Source organism: Pteropus alecto, unplaced genomic scaffold, assembly GCF_000325575.1.
Source record: "Pteropus alecto unplaced genomic scaffold, ASM32557v1 scaffold22, whole genome shotgun sequence".
Classification (NCBI taxonomy): domain Eukaryota; kingdom Metazoa; phylum Chordata; class Mammalia; order Chiroptera; family Pteropodidae; genus Pteropus; species Pteropus alecto.
In genome coordinates this window covers 8,178,564-8,190,960 of record NW_006434839.1, presented here as the reverse complement: position 1 = coordinate 8,190,960, position 12,397 = coordinate 8,178,564, and the positions used below count along the sequence as shown (strand labels likewise).

Sequence of the window (12,397 nt, the reverse complement as noted above, 5' to 3'; positions counted from 1 at the left end):
GAACCGGAAAATGGATTCTAGACACGGCCAGTCCCGTGGGGCGGGGCCAGCACCTGAGCAGCTGAAGAGGGAGATGGATGACTTGCTCCTGTGGTAGGAGGTAGAGTCACACTTGAGCCTTAGCCTGTCATGTCTGGGAGAGACCTTAGACGTCTTCTAGTCCAACCCTTTCATTTTTCAAAGGAGGAAGCTGAGGCTCAGAGGTTCGGTGATTCGTCTGAGGTTATCCAGAGTTAATGGTTCACCGGGCATCATCGATGGCCGCTGTCCTTTACCTTAGGTCAGGTTTCTTTTTACTTCTTGGAAGGAGATCAGGTGCGTGGGGGAGGGCTGGCGGGGATGAAACCTGACAAGAGGTGCAAGGGTTTCTGAGAAGGGTTGGTTGAGAAAGAACTGTGGAACAGTCAAAGAAGTTTCTGCTTCCTTTTATCTGTAGGATTTCTCCTATTTTGGTCCAGCTGACCCTTGATGAAGACTTCATTTTGGTCACAAAAGGGATGATCCAGGTCCTTCAGAGCATAGGTGATCTGGACAGCATCAGGGAGGGAGGGAGCCGAGAAGGTCAACTGGTGGTATTCAGGAGAGCAGGGTGACCTTAGAGCACAGAGGCTCCCCACGCCCTATTCTCCCCCAGCTGCTTGCGCATTGGTTGATTTGGATGCAAAGTGGCATCTGGTGAGAGAGGCATCCGTTCAGTGGGGGGCAGAGGACTAAAGGACATGGATCTCCAACTGGTGACAAAAGGACTCTCGCTCACAACCGCGAAGCCTTGCTGGACAGAGAGGTGTGTGGAAGTCTGAAATCACCGGCCCTGGGGGCTTCTGGCTAATCTCTTGACAGCACCCAGCTGTGGTGTCCCCACATCCCTTACTAATGTCCTTACACTGAACATGCCCCGCCTCTCACTTTTGGTGCTCGCAGGATGGGACGTGGGAGGACAAGGCCAAACTCTTCTCCAGGTTGGGAGGTGGTAAGGATGATGCATCCAAATCCACCGTGGTTTGCTTGAGGGCTAGCCGAGTCGCCAGGGCCCAGGTGACCTGGCTCCCAGTCGTGTCCACCAGCTTACTGGCGCCTTAGATGGCCCCCAAGAATGCGGGGGCGGGGGACAGCTCTTCTCAGACAGGGGCACCACATTCGCATCACTGAAGACGTGGGCCTGGGGCTGGGGTGAGAGGAGAGAGAAGGAAATGCAGTGAAGAAGGAGCAAAAGAAAACTGAGCTACCCCGCGGCATCCCCGCCCTCCCCTCCCAAAGACTCAGGTGGTCCCTGAGATGAGAAAACTCCCTCCGAATTCTTTCCCCTCACTGCTAGGCTCTTCCTCTGGAATGCAAAGGAGAGACCTCGCGCCGTCTGCAGAGTCAAACGTGGATCTCCATCTCAATGCCCAGAGACAAAGGCCAAAAAATGTGAGGAATTTCCAAAGCGCCTCCTTCAAACAGCGTCTCCCCCACTTTCTGGCTCGGCTCCGCGGGCGCTGCGGACTCGAATGGCCGCTTTCTTGTCCGGGCCGGGCCGGGCCTGGCCTGCTGCCCACTCGCTAAAAGCTTGTATCTGAGGAGAGATGAAATGAGGGGATCTCCGCGCTCAGCCTCCTGCTCTCGGCTCGCGTAAGATTCGTCTGCGACCCCCGGGTGGGCGGGGCGCGGGGCGCGGGGCGGGGCGTTAGTCGGGCAGTCCCCGCCCCCCGCGCACCCAACCTGCACAGCTTCTCACATGGCAGGTGGAGAAACCAGGTGCACTTCGTCCTCTGCAGGGCAGGCCGGACGTCGGCCATCGTCACTTTATGAAAAATGCCTGTCAGAGAAAGCCTCAGAGTTCTTTAGTTCTCCTTCCCCTTTGGAGGCTGAACAGAAGGGAAGAAGGTTCCAAGACGTCACAGGAGTGAAGAAAGAGACTGGGAGAGAGCTCATGTGAAGATACCTCGAGGTACTCTATGTACCAGGAGCCTTTGGCAGTCCGGGCAAACGTCTGCCAGTTTTTTTAGGCGAGGCAACCCTTGGTTGACCTCACAGATTGCAAGGACCTTGTCAGTTTATAATCTCTTATTATTATTATTATTATTTACACCTGCAGTACCTGATCTTCCTAGGTGGTCTCCCATCCAAGTACTAACCAGGCCCAACCCTGCTTAGCTTCGGATCAGAGGGGATCCGGCTTGTTCAGAGTGGCATGGCCATAGACAGCCAGCCCTCTTTTTAACACTAGCCCCCTCTTTCCTCTGAAAGATCTGGGTTTTGGGAGAAAGGGTCACTGTGACGCCTAAGAAGGTGAGGAAAAACAAAAGGTGACAACCCGTCGATAATCTTAGGTGGAGAGGTTGGTGACAAAAACGATTGGGTCACACAAGCATAGGGGGCTGCCCTGGTTACAGGCCAGGGAAGTGCCTCCCTCACTGAGTGCCCAGACCTGCCTCAGGCTCTTGTAGGGACTAAAAAAACCTTGAACTTTTCCTCCCCCCTTCTAAGGTGTTCTAGCTGGGCTAATAACTCAAACCGACATACTGCAGATTAACAGGAGAAAATCAAATTTTAATACGAGCACACGAGGAATTCACATAAGCATGAAAATTCCAAAGACAGTGAGGCAAAATGAGGTCTACGTGTCATTTTAGACACAGGAGAAAGGGGGAGGGGAACGGGATCTTAGATTTCAAAAGCCGAAAATGAGCCATTTACAGGCAATTGAAGAAGAGCCGCACACACACGGCAGGCAATTTTCTGCCAGGCAACTCAGAAGCAGTGGCACTTAGTGGGTGATCCAGCCACCAGACCTCTGCCTGGAGCCCTCATCTACCACACTCAATTCTAATTAGGTTAGGGAGACTATCCTAAGATTTCCTTCCTGGAGCAGGCCTTTCCATCTGAATCTCTTAGGCCGGAAACGGGGAGGGTCAAAGGTTCTGAGTCTTTTGTTTCTTAATAACCAGCTTCAAATCAATATCTCAAAAGGCACAGTTTTTTTGGGTGATAATACTTTGATCCCCTACACTTTCCTTGTTCCTCTCTGGCTGCCAGAATAATTTTCCTCAGACACTGGCTTAGTCAAGCCATTGCCAACTTTAGAATCAGCAGTAGCACCCTCAGGCCACTTTATCTGGCCCAGGGGTCTTGACGTGACACTCAAGGCCCCACAGCAGCCCAGGGTCCTCTCTTCTTAGCTTCTACGATTCACTCCAATATGGCCGCCCTCACTTGCCATACTTCTCATTGAACCCACCTTTCCCCCCAAACAGGCTGTTGTCATGTTCTTGACTCTTATCCCACCGAACATGAAGTTCATCTCATTACCTTCCCCCCCGCCCCCATTTCAATATGGCGTTTCACAAACTCCCTACTCCTCTTCATGGCTCATCACATTCGCCATCCAGCTTGCGTGACTTTTCCTCTGGGGATCGTCTCTGACAAACCCTATCTCTCCTCTTGATATCCATCATGCCTGGCCTCAGAGCCCTGTGTAGCCTGCCACCCTGTTACTTGCTTACCCTTGGGGAAGTGATGGACCTTTGAGCCTCTTTTTTCCTTATCTGTGAAATAGGAAAATGACTATCCACCTTATAGGCCTTCACGACAGTCATGTGAGATGATGAGAGCATGTAGTAAGCACTAAACGAATATCTCTCCTCTTTTTCCCCTGAATCCTCTCAATTCTGCATTGCATTTGTGGGTAGTTTTTGCTTTGGAACTCTCTTCAGGAACTAAAGTATACATTGGTGGTCTCAAATGACTTGTAATCTCCTTAGGATCAGGGGAGACCTTATTCCAATAATTCTCAAAGCAAAGTCCTCTGACCACAGCACCTCATCACCTGGGAAATGGGTAGGAATTCAGATACCTGGGCCCCACTCCAATCCTGATGATCACTGACTGTGCTGTAACGGGTGATTCCAGTGCGTGCTCAAATCTGAGACCTGCTGTCCTATTCTGTAGCTTGGAGCACGAGTGCTCTGCAGAATGGTACAGGACTCGCTAAGTGGCACGGGCTTCAAAAAGCCATTCCATCAACTGGCTCTCTAACTGATAAGGTCCCTGCCAGCAGCCCCATTCCTCAGAACTGACTCTCTCCATTCAGCCCCTAGAGTCGGGCACCTTGCAGATGGCCTTTTTTCTTCCCCTCGGCTCATTGGAAGAGGGTAAAAGAAAGTATCTCTTGTATGCTTTGTTGTGTGTGTCCTCTCATTGACATTTCATGGCAGCCGGGAGCTTGGATGGCTGTTGACAGAGAGGTATAGGCTCCCCAAAGACCCACTGGCTAGTGTGGCCTTCTGTGTCCTGCTGCCCTGAGCCCTTGTCGGCATTTCCCAGGAGGTGGGCAGACGGCGGCGCTGGGAGGAGGGAGGGACTCAGGGGGTGGGTGCTTGGCCATCCCTAGCACCTCAGGAAGCTTTGCTCAGGGAGCAGGGGCTGCCTGTGTGGCCGAGGGGAGCCAGCCTGGCATGAATGGAGACCTTGTATCTGAACCTCACTGGAGATGGGAGCCACAACACAGGGGCTTTTCACGAGCAATCTTGCCACAGAGGCAGCATTGAGCGTGACTGGTGGCTCGCGGGCAGACATGGGGTCTGGAGGATGCGTGGCATTGGTGGAACAACACAGCTGCCCCTCCTGACCCTGCCTCGGCCAGTGGGGATGGGGGGTTTAGCTGTCTCTTCTCAGAGGGCTAGACGATAAGAGTCACATTGTCCTTAGCTTAATCCTCCCTGACTCCTTCATCAGTGTCTGAGGCCACAGCAGGGCGAGGGGTTGATGTGTGCAGGGAGTGAGCTGGTGAGCTGGGCGGGAACGGGTTAAAGACAGCTGCTGGCTACATTGCCAAAGCCCAACTCCATGGGGGCCTGTGGGGTAAGACAACGGAGGATGCCAGATGCACTCCTATCTGGGAGGGGAGACAGAATCCCAGCACGGCCCCCAGGGGGGCACTGTGCGGTGAGGGAGAGCGGCGATTTTGCTGGGGACTGTGCAGAGGCTACAAGTCAGGGACTGATGACAACTGCCCAGGGGCAATCAGGTCGGGGGTGACGATGGAAGTGGGGGCATGCAGGTTTGACACTTCTCAGGGAAGATTCTCCCTCTCCCAAACATAGACATCCCCTCTCTGCCCATCTACAGCCAACCCTCACCTCCCCAAGGTGATTAATTGATCAAATAGCCAAAAACTTGGCTCCCTCTCTCTCCTCACACTGTCTTATTTTCTATGGTGACCAGCTGTCCTGCTTTACTTGGGACCAAAGGATTTCCCAGGACATAGAACTTTCAGAGCTAAAACTGGGACAGTTAGTTGGTCACGCTACTTCTATCTTCGATACCTTTTACTACATTTGAAACTTCTTATACTTATGTCCTATGCCTCCCCCATCCAAAAATTGATAATCAGATGGAGAGTGAAAACTAAAGGAGATAGGCCTCTGTTTGCTCCTTGCAAGCATGTCCATGGCATATCGGAAGTGAATAGAGTAGATACGTCGATGCACTTGGTTCAACTAAAATGAGGAAGCGAGTTATGGCTGATGGTTTATTTAATAAAAATAGATGGATGTGGTGGCCATGCTTTCTTCATTTTCACTCTTGTGGACATGCTGACCCACTGTTTTTATCCCTTTGTAAGGGCTCTTACACTCTATTTGGCAGGTCCCACCCATCCCTCAAGACAGTCCAGGCTGTGTGAGGTGATCTCCCATGTGCTCGCAACCTCATCTGTGAGATGTACATACACACACACAAACATACGTACTTCCCTGCATATGTGCGTATATGCACACACGCATTGACACCCAAGGTTCTTCATACTCAGATTCTTATCTGCTCCAGTGGAATGCGATCCATCCCCTTAAAGGAAGAATTGTTTTCTTTTCCTGTTTCCGCTGTCACATGGAAGGTTCAAGAAATATTTGTCAATAAATGAACAAATGAGCGAATGATTCTCATTCAGGCAAGAGAATTAGGGAAGACATCATGGACAAGGGGACCGGAAAGGTTGACTTGGAGATGGCAGGGTAGAGATGGAATGGCAGCCTTCTGGAACGGAGCTATGTGACACCAGGTGGAGTCAAGGCCTGACTGTCTACTGACCAGCTGTACCTGCCTCCCCTGCCTTTCCTGCCTGCAGAGCAGCCCTATGCCAGCCCTCCTTGATGTCTGCTCTCAGTCCCAGGCTAAGCAGCTCTCTGTCACTGTCGTGCAGTGGTGACTCACTAAGCCCTGGGGCTTGTTTTTCTTCCTGAGCTTATTGACAGACAGGCCCAGGAGAGCCCGGGAGCAGTCCTGGAGGCCTTGCATGCCCAGCCCTGTCAAAATGACAGCTGTCTCAGGGAGCCACTTGACTTTCAGGGAGAATGCTGTTCTGTTTTCACTCTTCTATCAGAAACAAACATATGATCCCAACCAGGTCATCTTGGGCCACTGGTGGGTTCATGTTCAGCCATCCTTCTCCTTCAGAGGCCTCCCCTGGGGCTCAGCCCGGGCCTCTGAGGCAGCTGGCAGACTCTCACAAGCTGATAAGCTTGGGGGAGGAGGCCCCCTGGAGAAAAACCAGGAGGCAGAGGGGGCAAACTCAATCAAGGTGAGCCCCAAGAAAGCCAGGGCCCTGGGCCACCAGCAACTTTTAACCCCTACCAGGGTTCAGCTGATAAGGGCAGGACTCCCATGGCCTTCCTCCACCACGCCCCACTCCTTGAACCGTTTTCTCTCTTCCCCTTTCTCTTTCCTTCTCTTTTCTCTCTACTCTCCCCCGTCTGTACCTCACCTCTCTCTTCCCCAGCTGACAATCTGCATCTTAGCTCAGGGGAGGATCAAGTGGGTGAATGAATCTTCCTTAACCACTCTAAAATTAATCACCTGTTTTTGTGTTTCTCCTCAGTTGAATAGAATGAAGGCAGAGACTAGTTTATTCACCTAACTATGCCCCCAGTGCTTAGAGCATTGCTTGGTACCCCAAAACTAACGAGTGAATGAACGAGGCCAAATATTCGGTCCCATACTCTAGCTAACAGCGATTTAGTGCTTGGCAGCATCCAGGCTCTGTGGTTGGAAGTTTCCTGGGACAGAGAGCGGAGAACCTGGGGCTGAAAAAAGCCCCTTGCAGTTCTAAAATCACTTCTTTTAGTTCTCAAGGCTCCAGGGAAAAGTCAAACTCTAGTCACTGGGGACCATGAAGTAACAGAATTGTCTTTTCTTCTGTGGGTCCAGAATAGTCAATTAAAAATGCACTTAGAGCTTTCTAGGAGAGGAATAGAGTTATACTAAACAGGATCTATACCTTTAAGAAGCAAATAGCCTAGTACCTCACAGTGACATTTATATATTGGAGAGGCAGAGTCAATGTGATGCTTCATTTTTCTCTTCCTAGGCACATAGCAAGACTACATTTCCCAGACACGCTTGCAGCTAGTTTTGGGTGATAGGAGTCCTGACCAATGAGACGTGGGCAGAAGTAATGTAGTATTGTCCATACTCCTTTCTCTTTGATTATATTTTTAAAATGACAGCCTCAGGAGTTGGAAGTAGCCTAGAAATGTCAAGCGGAATGCCTTGATACTCAGTGGCCGTGACTGGTATTAATGGTTTGGAAGAGCTTACATCTCTGGACAAGAAAACTAGCAAATGGAAAACAGTAACCAACTTCAAAAACATACTAAACCTAAAAAAGATTGTTTAGAGATGCATACATATGTATTGAAAATATACTGAAAGACAAACCTAAAAGTGAACAAAATGATTCAGAAGACTATTTTCCCTTAGGAAAGGTGTGATTGCGCGGGCATAAAGGAGCTTCAAATGCGGTGGTGGCATTCTATTAAGCTGAGTCATTTATATGTGGGTATTCATTGTTATTTTTATGTTATTGGTCTATAAATAATACATAATCAAATTCAAAACTAGGATAGTGCTTTATATGCCATCTTTCGTGTATCTATCTACCTATCTATCCTGTTCCTCATATATATACGGCCCATCTGAAATGGCGAAGGAGGAGTGTCTGAGGAAAGGAGTGTGTGAAAAAAAGAGGAGTGGACCATTTATAAATCCAGTCTCCCTGCAGGTAGGTGAGAAAGAGCCATTGACAGAGAGGAAAAGATTGGCCAGAGGCATGGGACAGCCTGGACCATGAGGTTGAGGAGTTGATGGAAAGTCAGGGTCTCTGCAGGAAAATGATGTCATGCGCAAAGATAATTAGAGTTTAATAAAAAGACTATTTACAACAGATGGGCCTGGTTAAGAGAAACCAACCAGAGATGGCACAGTGCCCCTCAGCTAGCAACAGCTAGGAGCCGTTACCTCTCCCTGGCTTGAAGGGGGAAAAAGATAGAGAACCTGGGGAGACAGGTGTATGGAGAGGCCTCCCTGACAGGAACACAGGCAAACCGTGGTGACCTGCAAGAGTGGGAGCCCAAGAAGCAAATCTTAGTCTCACTCTCTTCCTGTCTTCCCAGCTCAGGTTGGTATTTTTCCACTGGCCAAACCCATCTGGTCCTCAGAGGGTAGTCGATTCAAATAGTCCCTACATGTCAGCCTCCTGGGATTCAGGGTGGAGAGTGGATCTGGAGAGACAAATGGAAAATACCTAGTCCATTAGTGAAGAAGTTTTGTAAGGAAGTATAGAAAATGTCAGAATGCTACACAGGCACACCTCAGAGATGTGGTGGGTTTGGTTCAAGACCACTGCAATTAAGCAAACATGGCAATAAAATGACTCATGAAGTTTTTAGTTTTCCAGTGCATAGAAAAGTGAGTTTTACTCTATAGTGCAATCTATTAAGTGCGCAGTAGCTTTATGTCTAAAAAAATAATGTACACGCCTTAGTTTACAAATACTGTTTGTTAAAAATGCTAACCATCATCTGGGCCTGTTGGAAAAATGACACCAATAGACTTGCTCAGTGCAGGTCTAGTTACAGTGCAGGTATTTATGAAACTTTCGATTTGTAAAAAATACAAGATATATGCGAAGCGCAGTAAAATGAGGGTAAGACTGTATCAGGCTGACGCCTTAGCATCAGTTAAGGAAGTAGCACCGAAGTTTGGAGTAGTCACTGTATTCTTCACGAACAGCAAAAAAAAAAAAAAAAAGCCAGTTTCGCTTAATGTTTTTCATGCAGCTGTAATAAGAATTAATTTGATTAAATCTTAACCAGTATTCTTTTTTTCTGTGCGATGAAATAGGAAATAGGCATAAAGCACATCAAAGTACACTGGTTGTCTTAAGGGAAAAAATTGTTTATGTCGTGAGCTGCATTAGCTGCTTTCTTTGTGCGACCTCAGTTTTTTACTTGAAAAAAATGACTGACGAACTGTGTTTATTAGACTTGGATATTTTGCAGAGATTCTTGAAAATGAACAAAGTGAGACGATCGCTGCAATGAAAACAACTGATTTGTTGCCAATTACACACTTTCAGCTTTAGAGCACAAATTAGAACTTTGGAAAAATTATATCTGCTTGTGAGCTTGACAGCTGCTTAATACTTAAGAGTTTTCTAATGAGATTGGTGTTGATAGTAATGAACGTGGCTTTTGATATTGCATGAAATGGGCCCACATTTGGAAGATTTCTATGATTTAAGGACCAATATTTTTCAAATAACCAACCGAGATTGCAAAAGCATGCCTAGATAAAAGATGCATTCAAAATGCAAGAGCGGTCTACAGCCATGCTATCCTGAACAAGCCTGATCCCGTCTGATCTAGGAAGCTAAGCAGAGTAGGGCCTGGTTAGTACTTGGATGGGAGACCACCTAGGAAGAGCAGGTGCTGTAGGCATAAAAAAAAAATAATAATAATAAGGGATTGTAAACTCACAAGGTCCTTGCAATCTGTCAGGTCAACCAAAGGTTGCCTCACCTGAAAAAAAAAAAAAAGAAACAAAATGCAAGAGTGACTAGTGTATTTCATTGTAACAGAGTATTAGAAAGTTCAATGGTACAGCTCCTGATGGAGACCCCATCCAGAGCAACAAGAAGGAAGGAGAAATGCCTAGTTTTTTTCTTTCGCTCTCCAATTTCACTAGACAACCGTGTCCGGAAGTGAGTTCTCAACAGACCTTTGGGGAAACATAGCTTGCAAGAGTCAGTCTCCCTCCAACACAGAGCAGAGGAGAGCGGGAGAAGGGCTAAGCTGGATCTGAGAGCAACAGGCACATGCCTGGCTCAGAAGGAAGGAGAGAACCTGGATGTTGGCTTGAGAGAGCTACAGGGATGCGAAAAGGATGCTCCCGGTGGGAGATCTTGCACTGGTGTGAGGGAGGCGGGCAGAGTAGAGGAAGATTGAGGCAAACCCAGTGTGGGTAAGAAATAAAGGCTGAGAAGAGATGGTAGACAGCAGGCAAAATGTTGGCTTTGGAGACTGGGGCCTCTGGGTCTAGAATTTCCATAGGAAAAGGGCTTAGTAGACCCAGCTGATTGGAGGTGAAAATAGAAAACTTGTTTAGAAACTGTTTGCATGCTACTCTTATTTAGGGTCTGTTTTTTGGGGGGAGAGACTGATAGATTTTGGGCACGGAAAGGCTGATGTCATCTATCCCTAGGCTAATAATTTTTAATTTTATATGCAATCTAGATCCCTCTCCCATCTAAAGGCCTGCTAAAGATCTCCACCTGGATATGAGGGGACTATACTCTTTCTCATGGCCAGGTAACTCCTACTCATCCTCAGGTCTCACCTGAAATGGCCTTCTTCAGAGACCCCTCTCTGCCTCTTCCACTAGACTCCGATAGCTCAGGCTTTATTGTAATTAGCCATTTCGCGTCTGTCTCTTCTGCCACACTAAATAAAGGGGTAAACTGAGATTAGCTCTAAGTACCAGAAACTGAGTTTATTGGAGAATAGCAGAGGAATTCCTGCGGCACTACAGATGAGCCCGTGTAGGGTTTGAGGCAAGCTTTATTTATGCGCGAGGAGCGGGATGAGCCGGAAGTCCCGCCCGAGTCCAAGCAGCAAGTTCATTGGCTTACAGATGGGGAGAGATTCTTGGCGGATGTTCATTGGTCGGGAGGTAAGTCTCAGTCTTCTCTAAATCTGGCGTTTAGGGAAATCAGTCTCAGCTCTGAAGTCCCGCTCTTCTGAGGGCGCATGCGTGGGAGTCTCCATGTCCCAGCCTCGCGCTCCATTTCAGATCGCAATCCTTTCTCACATGTCGCTGGAAGGTAGCTGCATCTTTACCGCCCCCTCCTAGCTCAGTTCTTGGTACCAGGTAGGTGCTTAATAAATATTTGATGAGTGAGCCAATGGCTGATTGTTGTAGAGAGATGGGGAATGTCGGTACCCCCATCCCTGAGGTTCACACGGAGCAACCAGCCTCTCTCTGGGGGAGCCCTGAAAGGGAACCGTACTGGGCACCCTGCGTCCCCTACTGTACAGAGAAGAGGCGGGGATTGAGGTTTAATTTGGCCGTCTCCTGGTGGCTGTGAAACCGTGGATGAGCCATGTAACTTTCCTGTCTCCTCATGAGAAACGGCGGTCTCTGCCCCCTCGAGGTTGGTGTGGAGGTGAGAGTTGATGTTCTTGAGAGAGTCGCACCAAAGCACGACCCCAAATTCAGAGGAGCCCGTGAACAGTCATCCTGGCTTTAAGCCCGGGGTGGCCACACTGATGTCACCAGCCTTGTTTATTTCCTCCGAAGAGGAAATGTTAGCTGGAAGCACTTCAAGGGAGACGGCTCTTAGACTACGGAGTTGGCCATGTCCACGGCCTTCTGACCACAGTGGTGGAGGGGGCTGCCAGCGGGTGTGGGGAGTACCGGCCAGCCGAGGACCAGCCCCTCTCCCCTCATCACCCCCACCGGTGGGTTTGCACATGGGGCCGCTGAGGTAGACAGCGGAGTTATTTTAGACCTGGGAATTCCGATTTCCAGGTCAGCTCTGGTCCTAGGACAGACTCTTTTTCTTCCAAGGATGAATGAAAGAGGACCTGAGCAGAAAAAGCCTTCGGGACGTGCCCGTGTTCTTCCCCTGCCGTGACCTGTGCCAAGCCCTAAGGAACTAAAGGCACAGCTCTGCCCTCAAAGAGCTTATGGTTGAACAGGGTAGAAGGGATGCCTTTCTCCTGAGCGAAGACTCTGCCTCATAGGGAGCAGTGCAGACTGAGGCTTGCAGGGGACGGGGGCAGTGGTTGGTGGCCCTACCCCACTGCTGCTGGCTGGCTGTTTCTCTCCCGGAGCGGCAGAGGCAGGACTGCCAGGCATTAAGGAGGGTGCTTCCTGGCTCCAGGCTCTGGGGTTGACTCGCGGGCAGTGTGAGGCGGATGCCACGGGAAAGGGCTTGTCTCAGAGCACGGTTCCTGGGGAGAAGCAATCTCACTTCCTCATTTCTCCAGCCGAAGTGCTACATGACCTTCCTTGGGGGGGCCTATTAGAGCCCCCAGGCCTGACCCACAGATGCCTGAGAAGCCCCCACAGCAGGGACTTT

General features: G+C 49.4%; 2 pseudogenes; one reads left to right on the top strand and one right to left on the bottom strand.

The window, feature by feature from the left end:
- Window positions 1-2,068: 2,068 nt before the first annotated feature.
- Window positions 2,069-2,185, bottom strand: LOC112478761 (annotated as a pseudogene).
- A 7,451-nt stretch (window positions 2,186-9,636) lies between these two features.
- On the top strand, window positions 9,637-9,755 carry LOC112478736 (annotated as a pseudogene).
- Window positions 9,756-12,397: the final 2,642 nt, after the last annotated feature.